Raw genomic sequence first — 18,121 nt, forward strand, 5'->3', positions numbered from 1 at the left:
GCTGGCTACCCACCCCCTGTGTGCGGTGGTGGCCTTCATAGGTGCTCGCTAAGAAGCACTTGCCCCAAAAGTCTGTTTAGGCTATACGGGGGATCTTTGTCTTTGTGGCCTTAAAATGAGAAATATATAACCGGCGACGTTTCGGGCAATGACCCTTCTTCATAGCACATACGCCAATCAAGAAGAGAACGATGGTTGTTCCTGTGATACGTGCTGCGGAAACCTGGAGATTGCCTGCAGAAGATGTTGACTCAAGGCTCAAGTAGAGACAGATGATAATGTATCGTGACCAGGTTGGAATAACTTCATTGGTACCAGGTACAGTCAACAACGTTGCCGTCAAATTTTGATTTAAAGCTTTCTTTAGGTAAAGTCACGTAGAAGGCAAATAATAAAATAAAATAGACATTAAACAATACAAATTCTCACGACGTTTTGACTGCAACACAAGCAATCATCATCAGGTGTGGATTTCACACCTGTGTTGCAGTCGAAACGTCGTGAGAATTTGTATTATTAAATATTTTTATTATTTTATTATTTCCCTTCTACGTGACTTTACCGAAAGAACCAAGAATACAACTTTGCTGTCATCACAGAGCTACTTCTACCATAATTATCACCGTATTTTTCCACGTTAATGTCCACTTCGTTTTCCCACCATCCACTCTATATAGTTCCTTGTCTTTATTTTGGACACCCTTGTTTCCTGCTTTCCCTGAAACGTCGTACTTTCGTGATATTTCGTGATGCTCATTTTGGCAGTGGCAGCCACAGTTGGCGCTCACTGCCGGAGAGCTTTCTCATTTTTACATTTTGTCGGAGAGCTGTACAATTTTTACATTTTGTGCATCCAGTACATTGCATCCGCTCGCTGTTCACGCTTCGTGCAGTGGATGTGGCGTGAGGTGGCTTGTGACCCAAGAAGCTTCACGGAACGAAGATCTAAGCCATAGATATTCCGCATCATCCGGCTCTCTCACGACGAGGGGTTCGTTTTGCGACTTCCTCGTAAACTCCATCCGCAAGCAGGCTCCACACAGAAGTATGCGGGGCACCGTGTATCTGGTAAACGTTATGCCAAGGGTAAATGATGGCATTTCAACCGCCACCAGGGGCCAGTGTTTCATTGCATATCGGTAACTACAATATGCACCGGTCGACGTATTATTATTGGATTACTGATGTACATTGTGTGACTTTTGATTAAAAACAAGTTCTGTCAGCGAGGAGCACCTATGAAGGCCGGCACGACACATGGGAGGGGGTGGGTGGCCAGCACTGCACACCGCGCCAGGTACTCATTTAAGTCTGAGGCGACCTAAGGGAGGCCCAGGACCTGTTCAGATAATCCATCACCGGTGTTGGCCATGAGCAAGAATCGAACTCGGGTCACTAGGTTCGTAGCGCAGCGCCCTAACCACTGTGCAGCCACTCCCCACGTGATTATATATGCAGGAAGCCAGGTACGCGAGGCCAGGTACATCAATTTAGGGTAACTTTGAATACTTGTCAGACTGAAAGGCCTTTCAGGCTTGTGTCTTCCCTTCAGTGGCACATCTGTATAAAGAAAGGCAGCATCTCAGTGGTTTCGGCTTAACGTGCTTTCGAGTATCATCAGCAGGGCTCCAGCCTGTTAAACAAACACCACTAGATAAACGCTGATGGGGACAAGGGCCATCCACAACACTCGGATGCGATGATTACTCACCGTTGACTTCGCATCATGTGGTTCTAATTCATGAAACCACGAGGGACGATGAGAAATGGTCACGTTTACTCATTAGACCTTTCCACAATGCAGACAGGCAGGGGAACACTTCGTGAATGAATGCCACGCTCCATTTGTCACTGCACTTCTTCTTCTTTCCTACGGCTGATGTGGAAGCAGAGCAACAGCTACAATTTCCCATTCAGGTGGTCAAGCCAGACAACCACGTCAGGAGTAGATGAGTAGTTGTATCATCGCTGTGATGTCTCCTTCGTATTTGTGGATCGGGGCATTGCATCGTTACACGTTGTCACGGTCTGTTTTGGATGACCACAGTCACACGCTACTGGAAAGTTTTTTAAAATTTTCCACTTGTGCATCAGCTATCATCCGCATCTACTGCCATGATTTGTGCAGTGGATGCGGTTTAGGGTGGACTGAGCTACGTGGTTATTTTGTCACTGCTCTGAAAGCTAATGACAATAGGGATAATACTGGTAGGAACCTCCTGGTTACACCAGCCCACAGGGGATTATTGTATCCGTCCGTCCGTCGTGCATCCAAAAATGGGAGGGGTGGGGCTGGGTGGAGAGGGGAGGGTGGGGAGGGACTGGGTGGGGAGGGCTTGGGATGGGTGGGTGGGGGGGGGACGGGTGGTGAGAGGCTGGGTGGGGAGGGTGGGGCTGGGTGGGGGTGGGAGGGGTGGGGCTGGGTGGGGAGGGAGGGGCTGGTCACCCCGTGATGCCCTTATAAAACTCAACGTTTAACCTACTCACGCCGGCTTGTGCCCGCCCTCACAGTCGGCATATCTGCGGAATACACCACGCCGCCGTTGACCCAGGCCATTGACCGAGCAACCCAACGTTCCTACCAGCTCCCTCCGCAGGAATGTGTTATTTTGACAATAGGGATCGTCTGAAGGCTTCCTCGCTTGGTTGGGAAGTTAGGATTGTGGCCTCGGATGTACAGTGGACCTCAAGGACTTCTTTCTTCGTCGTCATACCATTTTGTTGCTTGTGCTTTTTTGTTTCAGTGCCATTTACTTAATTTGTTTGCTAATTTTCGATTTTTATTTGATTGGGAGTGGCTGTATATGGGATTTGGTCCTCATATATAATTAATACACAGCGTTATGGGATGCTTTTATCCATAATGTTTTTTTTGGGTTAGATTGTGTAAAAATACTCGCTAACAGCACTTGCCCCAACAGTCTGTTAAGGCTACACGGGGGATCTTTGTCTGTGTGGGGGAATGGACATCGTTGTCATCAACAGTGACCGAACGGACGTTTAGAAGTTCGCCAGATGTCGCTAGACCAGTGGTCATAATGAAGGGGGGATTTGTTGTTGTTTGGGGAAGAATCGCGTAAATATAAATGTGTCGTCGTTAACCCACCACCACCCGACACAGCCAATTTGTAATGTGTGTCACGTCAACAAAACGTGCTAATTAGTTGCTACTTAAGCACACCGGTGTGTTGGAGAGTAAACCCACGACGTTTGAGTACGACGTTTCGCCGATGATTACAACAAGAATCTTCAGGCGATAGCCAGGATTGTGAAAAAGTCCTCCTGTTTCGGTCTTAATGATATCACTGCTCTGAAGGCCAATGGGTAGCTATTAGTATGAATGGCGCCATATAACGTACAATTATTTTTGTTATTATTACTCCAAGGAAGGTAATGAGGGTTAGTCGATGGGGCAGTGTCTCTGCACCCATGGGGCGCTTGGTTCTACGGCAGTGTTACTCCAAACCTCGCCACCCTCCACCCACGGTACGGCTCTGCGTGAATACGGAGCGGTGGGTGCGTGCGGTGTGCAGGTGGCTGGAATTATTCTCAAGCTCACCCTGGCTCACCTTTAATCTCCTCCCTTCATAACCACCGCTACTGTTCCCTCTTCACATTATCATTGCATGGCTGTCACTCATCCCCCCGCCCCCATTCATTCAATCCGTTCATCACCGTTGACTGTCATTAATTTCGCTTTCACAGAATTCACCCCCATTGCTTCCTCTCGTCTATTTTATTCACCGCATCTCTCACCATTACATTCAAATGCAGCGTCCTTAATTCTTTATAAAGCGCCTTGGTCGAGGCGCTTTGTATAAATGACGTTCAGATGAGATGAGATTCATGTAGACGTACAACAGCCCTGTCGCTTGACCATACTTCACCACACTGGTCAGCGAGGCTCAGTAAAGGCGGCGGAGCATGGAACGCAGGAAACTTAAAAAACTATTTTAAAATTTAACAATTTTTTTATTTTACCAGGTAAGGCGCACTAAGCTATATAGCTCTTTTTTAGAAGGAATCTGGACACAAATGATTGCTTAATGAAGTGTCTTATAATAATGTGGAAATGTATAGCAGTAGCCAAATACTCTTGAACGCACGTTTCTAAATGTGGAGGGGAAAACCGGAGAACCCGGAGAAAAATCCACGCGACCACAGGGAGGGAGAGAACATTCAAACTCCAAATATACGGGCGTGAGGGTCGGGATTGAACCCATGACCACCTGCACACCGGGCGATGTACTTAACATCTCGCCACCGCAGCGCATCTTTAATCAGCGAGCGATGCCCGTGACTCGCGTGCTTAGTTCGTTATTTTTTTCACAGACGACACCAGAAAAAAGAATGCCATTTTGACCTCAGCTGCAATGCAAATGAAGCTGAACCATTGCTCGCCGGAGTTATCAAATATGCATTCACCGTTTACACGCGGAACAGATGTGGATCATTACGAGTGCGGCGGCCACTCAATATTTTATGGTGAGCAAAATGACAAGCCGCTGACTGGTTCTCCCCATAGAGAGAGGCTTCGGTCGTTTGTTGTAATGTTATGATTGTTACGTCGTTTGTTGTTGTAGCGCCACGGTGGCGAGATGTTAACTACCTCGTTTGGTATACAGGAGGGCGTGGGTTCGAACCTGACGCCTGAAGTTTGCATGTTCTCCCCGTGGTCGTGTGGATTTTTCTCCGGTTTTTCCCTCCACATTTAGAAACACGCGTTTAGAGTATTTGGTGCTATACATTTCCACACGATAAGCCACTTCGTTGAGCTATCATTTGTGGCCTTGTCGCTTTTGTAAAAGATCTGTGGGCCCTTATCTGGTAAAATAAAAAAAAATAGTTTCATATTGTTTTGTTTACCTACCCTGTACCAATATAAATCTTAGGAGCACAACGAGACTAGAGTAGGCCCCGGCTTTGCCATGTAAAAAAGTTCAAGACACAGACCCCGCAATGCCGTGCTCACACCACTGCTGGATGCAGGGCCAAGATGGCGGGCGTTCCTCTTTAAAAAAAACTATTTATATTGCGCCTTATCTCTAGGTGCTTTACAGCGATTAAAACATAGCAGATTACGAGATAGTGGTGACGTTATTTAAAGCGGTGGTGTAGTTATGGTGACAGGAGAACAAGTGGGAGAGGTTAAGGAAGGATTGGAGTAGGGGTAGTGATAGGGGTTGGGGTAGTGATAGGGGTTGGGGTAGTGATAGGGATTGGGGTAGTGATAGGGGTTGGGGTAGTGATAGGGGTTGGGGTAGTGATTGGGGTTGGGGTAGTGATAGGGGTAGTGATAGGGGTTTGGATAGTGATAGGAGTTGGGGTAGTGATAGGGGTAGTGATAGGGGTTGGGGTAGTAATAGGGGTTGTGGTAGTGATAGGGGTTGGGATCGTGATATGGGTAGGGGTAGTGATTGGGGTTGTGGTAGTGATAGGGGTTGTGGTAGTGATAGGGGTTGTGGTAGTGATAGGGGTTGAGGTAGTGATAGGGGTTGGGGTAGTGATAGGGTTTGGGATAGTGATTGGGGTTGGGGTAGTGATAGGGGTTGGGGTAGTGATCGGGGTTGGGGTAGTGATAGGGGTTGGGGTAGTGATAGGAGTTGGGGTAGTGATCAGGGTTGGGGTAGTGATAAAAGTTGGGGTAGTGATCGGGGTTGGGGTAGTGATAGGGGTAGTGATCGGGGTTGGGGTAGTGATAAGAGTTGGGGTAGTGATCGGGGTTGGGGTAGTGATAGGGGTAGAGATAGGGGTTGGGGTAGTGATAGGGGTTGCGGTAGCGATAGGGGTTTGGGTAGTGATAGGGGTTGTGATAGTGATAGGGGTTGTGGTAGTGATAGTGGTTGTGGTAGTGATAGGGGTTGTGGTAGTGATAGGGGTTGTGGTAGTGATAGGGGTTGTGGTAGTGATAGGGGTTGGGGTAGTGATAGGGGTTGTGGTAGTTATAGGGGTTGGGGTAGTGATAGGGGTTGGGGTAGTTATAGGGGTTGTGGTAGTGATAGGGGTTGGGGTAGTGATAGGGGTTGTGGTAGTGATAGGGGTAGTGATAGGGGTTGTGGTAGTGATAGGGGTTGGGGTAGTGATAGGGGTTTGGGTAGTGATAGGGGTAGTGATAGGGGTTGGGGTAGTTATAGGGGTTGTGGTAGTGATAGGGGCTGTGGTAGTGATAGGGGTTGTGGTAGTGATAGGGGTAGTGATAGGGGTTGTGGTAGTGATAGGGGTTGGGGTAGCGATAGGGGTTTGGGTAGTGATAGGGGTTGGGGTAGTGATAGGGGTTTGGGTAGTGATAGGGGTTGAGGTAGTGATAGGGGTTGGGGTAGTGATAGGGGTTGGGGTAGTGATAGGGGTAGTGATAGGGGTTTGGGTAGTGATAGGGGTTTGGGTAGTGATAGGGGTTGGGGTAGTGATAGGGGTAGTGTTAGTGATAGGGGTTGGGGTAGTGATAGGGGTTGGGGTAGTGATAGGGGTTTGGTTAGTGATAGGGGTAGTGATAGGGGTTGGGGTAGTGATAGGGGTTTGGGTAGTGATAGGGGTTGTGGTAGTGATAGGGGTTGTGGTAGTGATAGGGGTAGTGATAGGGGTAGCGATAGGGGTAGTGTACCTCCGGGTGGTTAAGCCCTACTCCGCGCGCCACGCCATCAATGCTATTGTTGTTGCGCGAACACGCGCGAGCGCTTATGTCTTAATACACGCGTGCGCCTCACACACCCCCTCAAATTACCAACCCCACACCGACGCTGCAGCCCTGCGCTCAGTTTCCCGCGAACACCGTCCCCCCGCGCAGTCGCACCACACACAAATCACAGACACCACACCGATGTTCTACCCACACACACAGAAGTCACACCACACCGATACTCTGTACTAAAGTTTATTAACGGCGGAAATACACACTACCTGGACAGGAAATATCTCGCGAGAAGAGCTTAGCCTGACTCTGCCTACGAACCCAGTCACTCAAGCGTCCTACCACGTACCTCGAAGCTGGACTCACGGCGTCGCACGGACGCTGTGAGAGTCGGAGAGAGAAGGACGAGAGAAAACTTCACCTATCAATGCCTCGTAGCAGCACTCGCTGGCATCACACGGAGGCTGCGAGCGGCTCGAGGAGGCAGGACGGCAGGGAGTGGGTCTGGACGGCCCGGAGGTTGAAGACAACTGACCAAAATGGTCCCCGGGCTACTCTTTATTATTCCCTAACTTCAAAGGCCCAGGGTGCCATTGTATGGCGCGGCAAATCGTGCGCTTACCTGTGGTTACCGCCCGCCCCCCCTGTTACCGGCAGGCGGCGGCCACCCATTGTCCCTTTGTCTGGAAGGGCACTTGCGCCCTTGTTGCTCAATGTTCCGTCCCCCGTTCTCCCCCCCGAGTTGTACCTCATTGCGGTTAGCCCAGGGAACCTTTTCTTTCTGCGCCCATACAATTTGAAACCAATTTTAGGGGCATCGCAATGTAACCTGTCCTGCGAGCATCGGCCAATCTCCTGGCACCAGGAAACCATGGGACTTTCCCTCTAGGGGTCCTTCGGATTAAAACCCGATGTGCCAGGCAATCCCCTCGCCAGGACACTACGTGGGTGCGCTGCGTGCGGGTCACGTGTTTAGTGCAGGGGGCTGGGAGGGAATCGCGGCGCTTGCAGAGTTCCTCCGTGGGCGTGGCACCACAGTTGTGGTAGTGATATGGGTTGGACTAGACCTGGTCATAGTTGAGGTACGGGGGCAGGGAGTACCACTAAGATGGGCTAGGGCAAAGGTCGCCACCCAAAATAACAAGAAGAGACATTTTTTTATCGAATTCGGGGGGGGAAAACCTCTCAATATTTCAAGAGCCGCAATGCACTGTGAATAACCATCACGAGGCAGTCCATAAAGAGCCACCGCACGCGGCTGCGAAGCCGCAGGTTTGCCGACCCCTGGGCTAGAGAGAGGAGATGGGTTTTAAGGGAGGAGCGGAAGCAGTTTGGTGAACCTCTCGAGAGGGTACTTTGTCCTACCCTTCCATGATGGCAGGGCATCTTGGAAATAGCCACACTTTGACCCCCCACCACACGTGACCTGCTGATTGGCTGGCTGCAATGTGGACATGTAGACGGCTGGGTGGACAGAGGAAGTTGGAAGAAGTAAGAAGCCTGCGCCGTTGTTTCAACTGCTGGGCACGGAGATTGAGCCGTGAACCTTGGGATTGTAAGTCCAGTCCACCGCTGACCAGGACACCGACCATAACACCACGCCAGTATCCTTTGTCTGTCGCCTAAACTTTACTAACAAAACGATAAACAGACATGCGCAGGCCGCAAAGCATCCCGCACGGCTACAACCCGCGGATCTCTGCCACCGCGGGTCACGTATGGGGCCATCCACGGCCGGCATCGTGACGTCTGTGCACGCGACACGCTAATCTGCACCGCTCGCCTGCGGCCGCCTCGTCTCCATCCCTACTCGTTCATCTCTACATCTCTCGCTCGCGTGGTTATCTCTCGCTCTCTCCGACTCGGCGAGTCACATCGCTCGGCGGGCCTCCGGTCAGAGTTGCCTCTGCGGAGCGGCCAAATGCCTCGCCTGGCATATACAGAAGCAGGTCGTGGGTTCGATCCCGACCCTGACGCCTGTATATTTGGAGTTTGCGTGTCTCTCTCCCTGTGGTCGTGTGGATTTTTCTCCGGGTCCTCCGGTTTTTGTCCTCCACATTTATAATCAACGTGCGTTTCCAGTATTTTGCTATGAATTTCCACGTGATAAGCCACTTCGTTGAGCTATCATTTTGTGATTGCTCAACGAAGTCGCTTCTAACAAAGAGCTACTATATAACTCGGTGGGACTTACCTGGTTTCGTTCAGAAAAGACCAAGAGGATTGGGAATAAAAGGGCGGTGCTAGAAAATGTTCAACAAGGAAGGAGGTGTGGAGAGATGACGAGCAGTGGAAGGCAGAGGAGGAGCGTGGAGAGAGAGAGCGATTCCTGCTTCGGACCAGTCTGCAGACAGATCTTGGCTCTCCAACACACCGGTGTGCTGTACTAGTGACGAATCGGCCACGTTTTGTTTACGTGACAACCCTTACTTGATGCAGTAATTTTAGCTCTGACGGTCCCACTTGATGACGGAGACTTGTGTTGCCTCCGAAACGTCTTGATTTATTATTTTATTTTATTTCCATTATCACTTTTATTAACTTTTAATTTTATTTTTTACCTACGTGACTTTACCGAAAAAACCTAAGAGTATGAACCCTTACTAGTTGGCTGTGTCGGGTGGTGGCAGGTTTTAACGACACATTCATATATTTACGCATCCTAACCCCAAACAAAAAAACGTTATTATGGAAGACAGAACAACACTCAGTGATGATGATGACACCACTGCGTTTAACAAAATAACACGCGGAGCAGAGACGACGTGGCCGTTCCACGCGAGCGTCTTCGCCGCGTCTCCTCTGGACGTGACCACGTCCCGCAAACCCAAGCCGGGGCCCCGCGTTGGGGGGGGGGGAGCTCTGCTCGGCTGCACGCGGCTGTGTCGCGAGCCCTCATGCCACGCCGCCTGCTTATATAGTCGCTAATTTTAGGCCTGTCCCTTTTAAGGACGCGCGCGCGCTCTATTTGCGCTCGTGCACGTGAGCTCACGACCCACGTGTGTGCGCGTGCGCGCGTCGTCGGTGTGTGTGTAGACATGTAACGCCCACATACTGGCACCGTGTGCCTATGTATGTGTGCTGAATTTCTTTCGCACCGTACGTCGCCAACCGTGCTGCCCGGAGGTGCGGGGGTTGGGAAGGACAACAAATTATGGGTCTCTGTGTGAGTCTATGGGTCTCTGAGTGAGTCTATGGGTCTCTGTGTGAGTCGATGGGTCTCTGTGTGAGTCTATGGGTCTTCGTGTGAGTCTATGGGTCTCTGAGTGAGTCTATGGTTCTCTGTGTGAGTCTATGGGTCTTTGTGTGAGTCTATGGGTCTCTGTGTGAGTCTATGGCTATCTGAGTGAGTCTATGGGTGTCTATGTGAGTCTATGGGTGCCTGTGTGAGTCTATGGGTGTCTGTGTGAGTCTATGGGTGTCTGAGTCTATGGTTTTCTGTGTGAGTCTATGGGTCTCTGTGTGAGTCTATGGGTCTCTGTGTGAGTCGATGTATTTACGTTGAACTTCTTTCCCACCGTACATAGCCAATCGTGTTCATCGGAGGTGTGGGGAAAGGACAACAAACTGAACACTGAAAGTAGTCCTAAAGAAATGCGTTTTCAATCTAGATTTAGGAGCACTGCTGCTATTCTAGGAGCAGCGTTCCCCGTCAGTCCAGCGGTGATCAATCACTTTTGAAGAGCAGACGCTTCACCAAGCTGAGAAGATCAGAATCAGAATCTTTATTTATACTGGAGAAATTCGATGCGCTATAAAGTTATTTTTCACAGATGCTCAGTCGGAGCGGGTCAAACAGTTACACAACAAACAATACAAAAACACGATAGGAGTGGAAAGTATAGGAAATGTAAACAATCACAAAAAAATTTAAACCAACTTTTTTATTTTACCAGGTAAGGCCCATGATGCTACTCGCTTCCTTTTCAGAAGCGACCTGGCCACAAATGATAGCTCAACGAAAGTGGCTTATCACGTGGACATTTATGGCATTCAAAAACTCTAAATAAGATGCCACGTGGCGCAATCTAAAATCCTTCTCCGTACGGCCGCTAATGTTGCTGTCGAGAAAAAACTAGAATCTTACATCACGGCGGTCGAGCCAGAGGACTGTGTCAGGAGTGGCGGGATTGGTGCTCCGTCGCTGATGATGATGATATCTTTAAAGTGGCCTTCCCCCTGTGGTTTGGTCGGTTGCCCTGCTTCTGTTTGTGTTTTATGATATTCGTGCATTACGTATTGGGAATCATAGAATGGAATTCGCATTATACATTAAAAAAATTTTATGAAAAAAAAATATATTTGTGATTATTAATTTTATTCACGTATACAAATGTATCGATTGGTTAGTTCAAATGGGCTCTTCGACTCGCATTGCACGCATCGAATAATGCATTTTTGTAACTGATTCATGCGCAGCGTGTTTATTGTTTAGTTTTACCACTGCTGCCTGTACAGACTCGTACCAACACAATGGGAGAAACACATTCCTGCGGAGGGAGCTGGTAGGAACGTTGGGTTGCTCGGTCAATGGCCAGGGTCAACGGCGGCGTGGTGTATTCCGCAAATATGCCCGACTGTGAGGGCGGGCACAAGCCGGCGTGAGTAGGTTAAACGTTGAGTTTTATAAGGGCACCACGGGGTGAGCAGCCCCTCCCCTCCCCACCCAGCCCCAGCCCCAACTCCTCCCACTCCCCACTTACACCCACCCTCCCCACCTAGCCCCTCCCCACCCAGCCCCTCCCCACCCTCCCTCCCCACCCAGCCCCTCCCCACCCTCCCCTCCCCAACCAGCCCCACACTCCCCACCCAGCCCCTCTCCACCCTCCCCTCCCCACCCAGCCCCTCCCTCCCCACCCAGCCCTCTCCACCCAGCCCCACCCCTCCCATTTTTGGATGCACGACGGACGGGCACAATAATCCCCTGTGGGCTGGTGTAACCAGGAGGTTCCTACCAGTATAACATTGCATTTGAATGTGATCGTGACGCTTGAATCGTAAGGGGGTGAATGATTGCATCGTAATCTATGTTGTCAAGTAATGTTGATCTGAAGTTAATCATACGTTATTGGGTTGTTGCATCGGTCAGTTAATATGTAAAAAAAGCAGGTTAATTATGACCGCAGGTATTGTGGTCTATGTAAACATGACTCCTTGTAAAAAAGGTGTCAGTTTTGTTGCCAGATAGAAGGGTAAAAAAACAATTATCAGGTTAATTAATCTTTTTTTAAATACCCGTACATATAGGAAAATATGATTTAAACATTTTGACTGACAGTAGAATAAATATGACATTTTAAATTAAGGCTATCATTTGTGGCCAGGTCGCTTCTGAAAAAGAGGTATATATATAGCTTAGTGGGCATTACCTGGTAAAAATAAAAATCATTAAATTTTAAATAGTTCAGTTTTGGGCTATTGGCTGTTCCGAGTCAGAGCCAATCAATGTTGACATTTATCACAGCCAAATACTATTAAAACGCAGGTTTCTAAATGTGGAGGGGAAACCCGGTGATAAATCCACGCGACCACGGTGAGAGAGAGAGAGAGACATGCAAACTCCAACTATACAGCAGGCGTCAGGGGTCTTGGATCGAACCCACGACCCCCTGTATACCAGGCGAGGTAGTTAACATCTCGTAGCCACCGCTTTGTCTAATGGGCAGACCACCGGTGCCGTAGGGACCCTGCACTGGCTCCGTTTCGATGAGCCAGTGGGAAAAGGGTATCGTGCCTTTGAACTCGAGCTCTGACCTCTGTGTGCGAGTTAAAAATCGGCTTCACTTACATTTTTAACAAATGGGCGTTTGTTCAAAACGAGCTTGCCTGGTGTAGAGGTGGCTTATTAACCACATCTGGCTTGGGTTTTTTGGTGAATGAGCCGATGGCTGTGACCACCCCCCGGGTTTGGCATGTGCTGCGGCTAATGCTGATGAACGTTGGACCCGAGTCGGCATCGGCGTGGGGCCGACGACTTCAAAGCCGTTTAATCAGCCGGCCGCAAATTCACAGAACAGCGCTCCCTGGGCATGTGGGATAAAACTCAGGTGGGGGGGGGGGGGTCTCACAAAAGGGGGCATTGACTTTGTTGGATTTAGTTTTTCATTTGTGCCCGAGAATTTAAGTAAAACGGCACGGCGCGCAAAAACCTGTGGCTCTTTGCGATACATTTGACGCTCATGGAGACAAATAATCCCCGTTTGATGATAAATTTACAATGTGCACCCCCATGTCTCAAAGGAGTTTGGGTGGTGGCGGGCGGCGGAGGCTGTGGTCACCTCTTGCTGGCGATGCTGACAATTCCTCCTTCCAATGGCAAGGATGGGTCCCTTTCCCGAAGACGTTCAACTGTGCTTGACTTCCCACCGAGGTTTTCTGTGTTTGCAGCCTCGCCATCCCTGGAGGGGGAGTATCGAGGGAGGGCTCTTTGTGAACCGGTGGGCAGGATTTGAACTTTACGAGCTCACAACCGCCGGGGGACCCCCCCCCCCCTGCTCATCTCGCGGCGAGTTATAACCCGACCGTAAATCCGTGATAAATGGAGGTTAATGTGCTTAAGTTATCCTGGAAACCTACAGTTGGAAAAACGTGTTGGAATTGTTCAATAAAAATGAATATGTGTTGACAACACTGCCTAAACTGAAGTTGTTGTTGATCTTTTTGCCTCGGCAAAAACTATCACGCTTTCTATTGTTTGAATTCACGTGCTCGTGTGATGACGTTGCCGCGTCTCACCGGATTTTTGCTGTTGTCGTTGATACGAAGTTTGACTCCGTTGGAACAGCATCGCCGGCTGCATTTGCCAAGTCTTGCCTCGTGGCAGTTTTAATTTGGAAGATGTTCACCGGTTTTTTTGTTGACTTTTTTATTTCATTTTCTTTAGCCTCTGACCAAAGCAGCAGGGGTGTGCCTTACCTCGTCATGTCGAAGAAACAAAAAACTAAGTTGGATTTGAGCCTGAGCATTGCTTGAAAATGGGTGAACACAATTCTTCGTAAGAAGTGTTATGGGCTGTTCTGGTGCTAGGCTTGTCAATGGCAGAAGGCAGTTCAGCAAAATCCATTGTTGTACTGCACCATGCTCTGATGTCTATGCTCTCCACCTTCGCCAACTTGCGCCGACCAGCGTGGTGAAGTATGATCAACAACCCTTACAACTGGCACAGCATGGAGAGGCCCTCATCCAGCAGTGGATTTGACAAAAAGGGCTGCACGTGTTTCTAAATTATTTAACTAGCGTGCACTCACTAGACTTGTTCATTGTATAGACCCGTTCGTTGTACGTCGTTTACGAGGCTCATCAGCTACAGTTCGATTAAAACTCCTTGCTAGGCATTGCTGTGAGGAATAGAGACGCAAACAATGTAAAGACAGAACCCTGCTTAACCTTCTGGACCGTTCGGGCAAGTGCTGTTGGCGAGCACCTATTAAGGCTGGCACAGCGCATAATGGGGTGGTGATGTGGCAAAACGCCACGCCTGCCCACCTTTGTCTCCCCAATGCCACGTGATGTTCATGCGCAGCACTTTGTGTTCAGTATATGTTTAACACATCTCCGATGAGTGTGCCACCCATGCACACCCTGACGTCATCTTTCCAATCTGTACGGCATCTTTCGATTGAAAGCTTTCGTGACTGCAGGGATTCATCTTCTTGGTTCTTTCGGTAAAGTCACGTAGAAGGAAAATAATAAAATAATAATAAATAAAATAAACATAATAAAATAATTTTCACGACGTTTCGGCCACAACGCAAGCAGCCGTCTTCAGGTGGAGAACAGGTCTGTCTTACCGAAAGAACCAAGAAGATGTACGGCATCTATTCTAGATTTGAAGTATGTACGGCATCTACTGCCGCCTCGGATAGGTGGAAGCACCTCAACATTCAACTGTGACATCTATTCAAACCGTTGCTTACATGCCATACGACAGACGTAGAATAGGTTCAAGAGATTCCCAGCTATCCGAGTTCGATTCCTGACGCATGTGGTCACGGTGCAGCTGAGATTGATCTCAGCAATTGCCCAAGATCGCCCTTTTGGGTTGGCTCGACTGATAGGACAAGTGTTGTTAGTGAGCGCCTATTAAGGTCACGATTTCGACTGCCCACACCCATACGCACAGCTGTCGGTGGTGGGGGGAGGGGGGGGGGGTCACCCAAATTGTAAGGATGGCGAAATCGGGTGAAAGGGGGTCACACGGCTCCAAGGTCCGGACAACTGCCGATCTGCAGGATGAGTGCCTCTTGTTGTGTTTTACTGTTGTGTGTGTTTGTGTTGCGGAATGTGGCAGACGCAGTGTCGGTTACAGTGGACCACGATGCTCGTGTGCACACTGTCGTTTAAATGCACTTGAGTGAACCGTATCGTGAATTACTCTTTACGGATGAAATAGCAAAACTACAAGAACTTTCTCTCCCTCTCCCGAAGCCCTCTTGTCATGCCGAGCAGACCTCGACATTGGCATTTAGCCCCGGAACGTATTGCCATCATGCGCGAGAATAGAGTGCACTTGGGTATACCATTATGTAAACTTTAACGACGTTTCAATATATATATAGTTGTTGTTCATCTCATTGCAGCATATTAGTGAAACTGCGTTGATCATTAAGAAGGAAATTGATTGTCAACCGCTTGTCCCCTCCTTGGTATTGCACACAGACTTTTTTTTATCGAAGTCCGATGTTCCAATCTAGCGGCGTATTTGAATAAAAACGCCAAATATATCTGTTTCGCAATCCTATTGTTTTTGTTTTACGATTTCTAACGATGGTTGAAAGGATTAACAAAGCATTGGCGCTGTCCGCCTGTTGTTATGAACATAAGGTGCATGCAAGCATACATACGCACGGATATACCTGCACGTACAACTCATATTACCTCCCTCACCTGCTTTGCAGGTCGTGGTTTCCATCCCAACCCTGACGATGGCTGTATAAACGGAGTTCGCGTGTTCCCTCTCTCTGGTGGTCGTGTGGATTTTCTCCGGGTTCCTCCGGCGTTTGACCTCCACGTTTAGAGTGAACGTGCGTTTAGATTATTTGTGGTGACTCTGTATGATCTCACTTCGTTAACCTATCATGTGTGGCCAGGTCGCCTCTGAGTAAAGAGCTTCTATAGCTCAGTGAGCTTTACCTGGTAAAATAAAACATATTGCAAAGACATACATTGTACAAGCCAGCATGGATTTAGCACACACTGTATGTGTGTTCATGAGTGGTGCTTAAGAGGGGTTGAGAACAGGATATTAGTTGTAGGCATAGACTAAGCAACACTATGCTGTGTTAAGTATGCAAGTTGATAACCATAATATTGTACAGCGATAATAGTTTAAGGCATGCGAGAGCGTGATGAGACTTAACCAAAACAATTCTTGACATTCGTCAACAACACTGCGTGGCCTTAAATGAACAACAAATATTTGTGTATGATAGGTGACACTTTGGACACCCAGAGAGAAAGGCCAGAGAGACGGAGTTCGAGAGTGAGCTCGTTTTGTTTATTGTGCTTTGGCACCACGGCGATCATCACGGTTGGCGACGTGCGGGTGCGAAAGAAGCTCAACGTGCATACGGCAGCATCGCGAAACAATTCGCTTCGCTTCGCAACAACAACAAAAACCGAAGTGACGTCAAAAATACCCCCATCACCCTCCACGGAACCAAAAAGTGGTGCCGCGTGCCCGCCGGGTGACATCGCTACTGTCGGCACGAAGGCACCGCACAGCGCACGGTGCAAATTGTACGCAAGTCCGAAAACTACCCAAAGTTGTCCTTATAATTCGGAAAATCCCAAAGACTCATCCCCATCGCACGCACGCATTAGGGGCCGTCCATAAATGACGTCACGCACCTAGTGGGGGGTCAGAGATTTGTGACAATGGGAGGGGGGGGTTGAGAAATGTGACGTCACATCAAAATGCGCAACTTTAAATAAATATAGACAACACGTTCTACTTAATTCAATATAATTTTTAATAAATGTTTTCTCCTACAACATCAGAGTGCAGCGCCACATTAAATACGCACTACAATGACAGTAGTTTAAAGCGATTTGAAGCATGTTTTATTTTGAAAATGGAAATATGGTTTTGGGAGGGGGGGAGGTCAGAGCTTTGTGACGTCATATTTGAGGGGGGGGGGGGTCTGACTTTTTGTGACGCCGTGTGAAGAGGGGGGGGGGGGTCAAAAATCGTCAAAAATCGCGTGACGTAATTTATGGACGACCCCTTTATAATTCGTAAAATCCCAAAGACTCATCCCCATCGCGTGTACGCATTATGCGCGCGTGCAGTACACGCGGACAAGCGTGTGTGAGGCAAATGCTGGGCTAGCTAGCGGTACACACTTTCTTGACATCCCTAATCAGCACCGCGGTTCCGCGCGGCACGAACCAAAAATAGCATTGCCACGAAGGGAGCTACCGTCAAAGGGCCGTGCACGCAGCGTGACACCGCATGAGTTCTGGACAGTCCCAGCGTATCTCTCTCTCTCATGGAAAACTTAAGCCACCCATGGTAACCTTTAATCGGCGTTTTGTTCAATATAACCGCCGTGAACATAACATTATAGCATTTGTTTTTTCTAGATTTGAAGCTTTCGTGACTGCAATGATCCATACTCTTTGGTTGTTTTTTTCGGTAAAGTCACGTAGGTTAAAAAAGGAAAACGAAAACAAATAAATTAAATCACAGCTGTGACTGTTCCACCTGAAGACGGGGGCTTGTGTTGCCTCCGAAACGTCGTGATTTAATTTATTTGTTTTCGTTTTTCATTTGTTTTTTGTTATTTCTTATGCTGTATATCACATGTGACTCTCAGCCTAATGCCTATTGCAGCATGTCAATTGCACTTTGGTACCCTGTAATTTGGCAGCGAATGTGATGTTATTAATGGTATTAATGCAGGCGGGGGAGCAGTGGTGGAGTAATTGGCACAATTACCCATCGACCTCCGGGAATTATTCACTTCAGTAAAAAGTGATGTCTGCCCCCCCCCCCCCACCACTTCCTACATTAACATGCACTTACCGGCATGGTGAAGTATGGTCAAACAACCCCCGTGACCAACTCGGCCAAGGGGAGATCTTCATTCAGCGGTATATTGACACAAGGCTCCACGTTATTTTGTATTTTGTTGATCAGTGGAACAGCCGAGATGGCTAAAAATATCTGCAGTGGTTGGGGCTTCTGGCTGTCGAGTTTAGCATCAGAATATTTTTTTTGATCCTGGAGGAATTCGATGAGCCATGAAGCTCTTTTTTCACAGACGTCCAGTCGTGCCACAGATTGTCCAGTAGAGTTGTGAGTTCGCATCTCTCGTCGGCTGTGGCTTGTGAGCTCATCATTCCTCCAGAGCCTCCAAATTTAATACCGTACCACCGGGTGGGGAAGCAACGGTAGGTTGGTGTTTTAAGGATTAACAAAAAACTAATTTCGTCCTTGCAATTCAGAATGTCAAATTTCACCACCGACGTAATGCAGTGGTGGAGGGTGAG

General features: G+C 48.6%; 1 protein-coding gene across 1 annotated transcript in view; it reads left to right on the top strand.

Moving 5' to 3' along the window:
• Nucleotides 1-18,121, top strand: part of LOC144734113 (chloride intracellular channel protein 5-like) — an 82,050-nt gene that overhangs the window by 15,788 nt on the left and 48,141 nt on the right. The gene's annotated exons all lie outside the window — the stretch shown is intronic.

The sequence above is a fragment of the Lampetra planeri genome, chromosome 50 (assembly GCF_965212315.1).
Source record: "Lampetra planeri chromosome 50, kcLamPlan1.2.h2, whole genome shotgun sequence".
Classification (NCBI taxonomy): domain Eukaryota; kingdom Metazoa; phylum Chordata; class Hyperoartia; order Petromyzontiformes; family Petromyzontidae; genus Lampetra; species Lampetra planeri.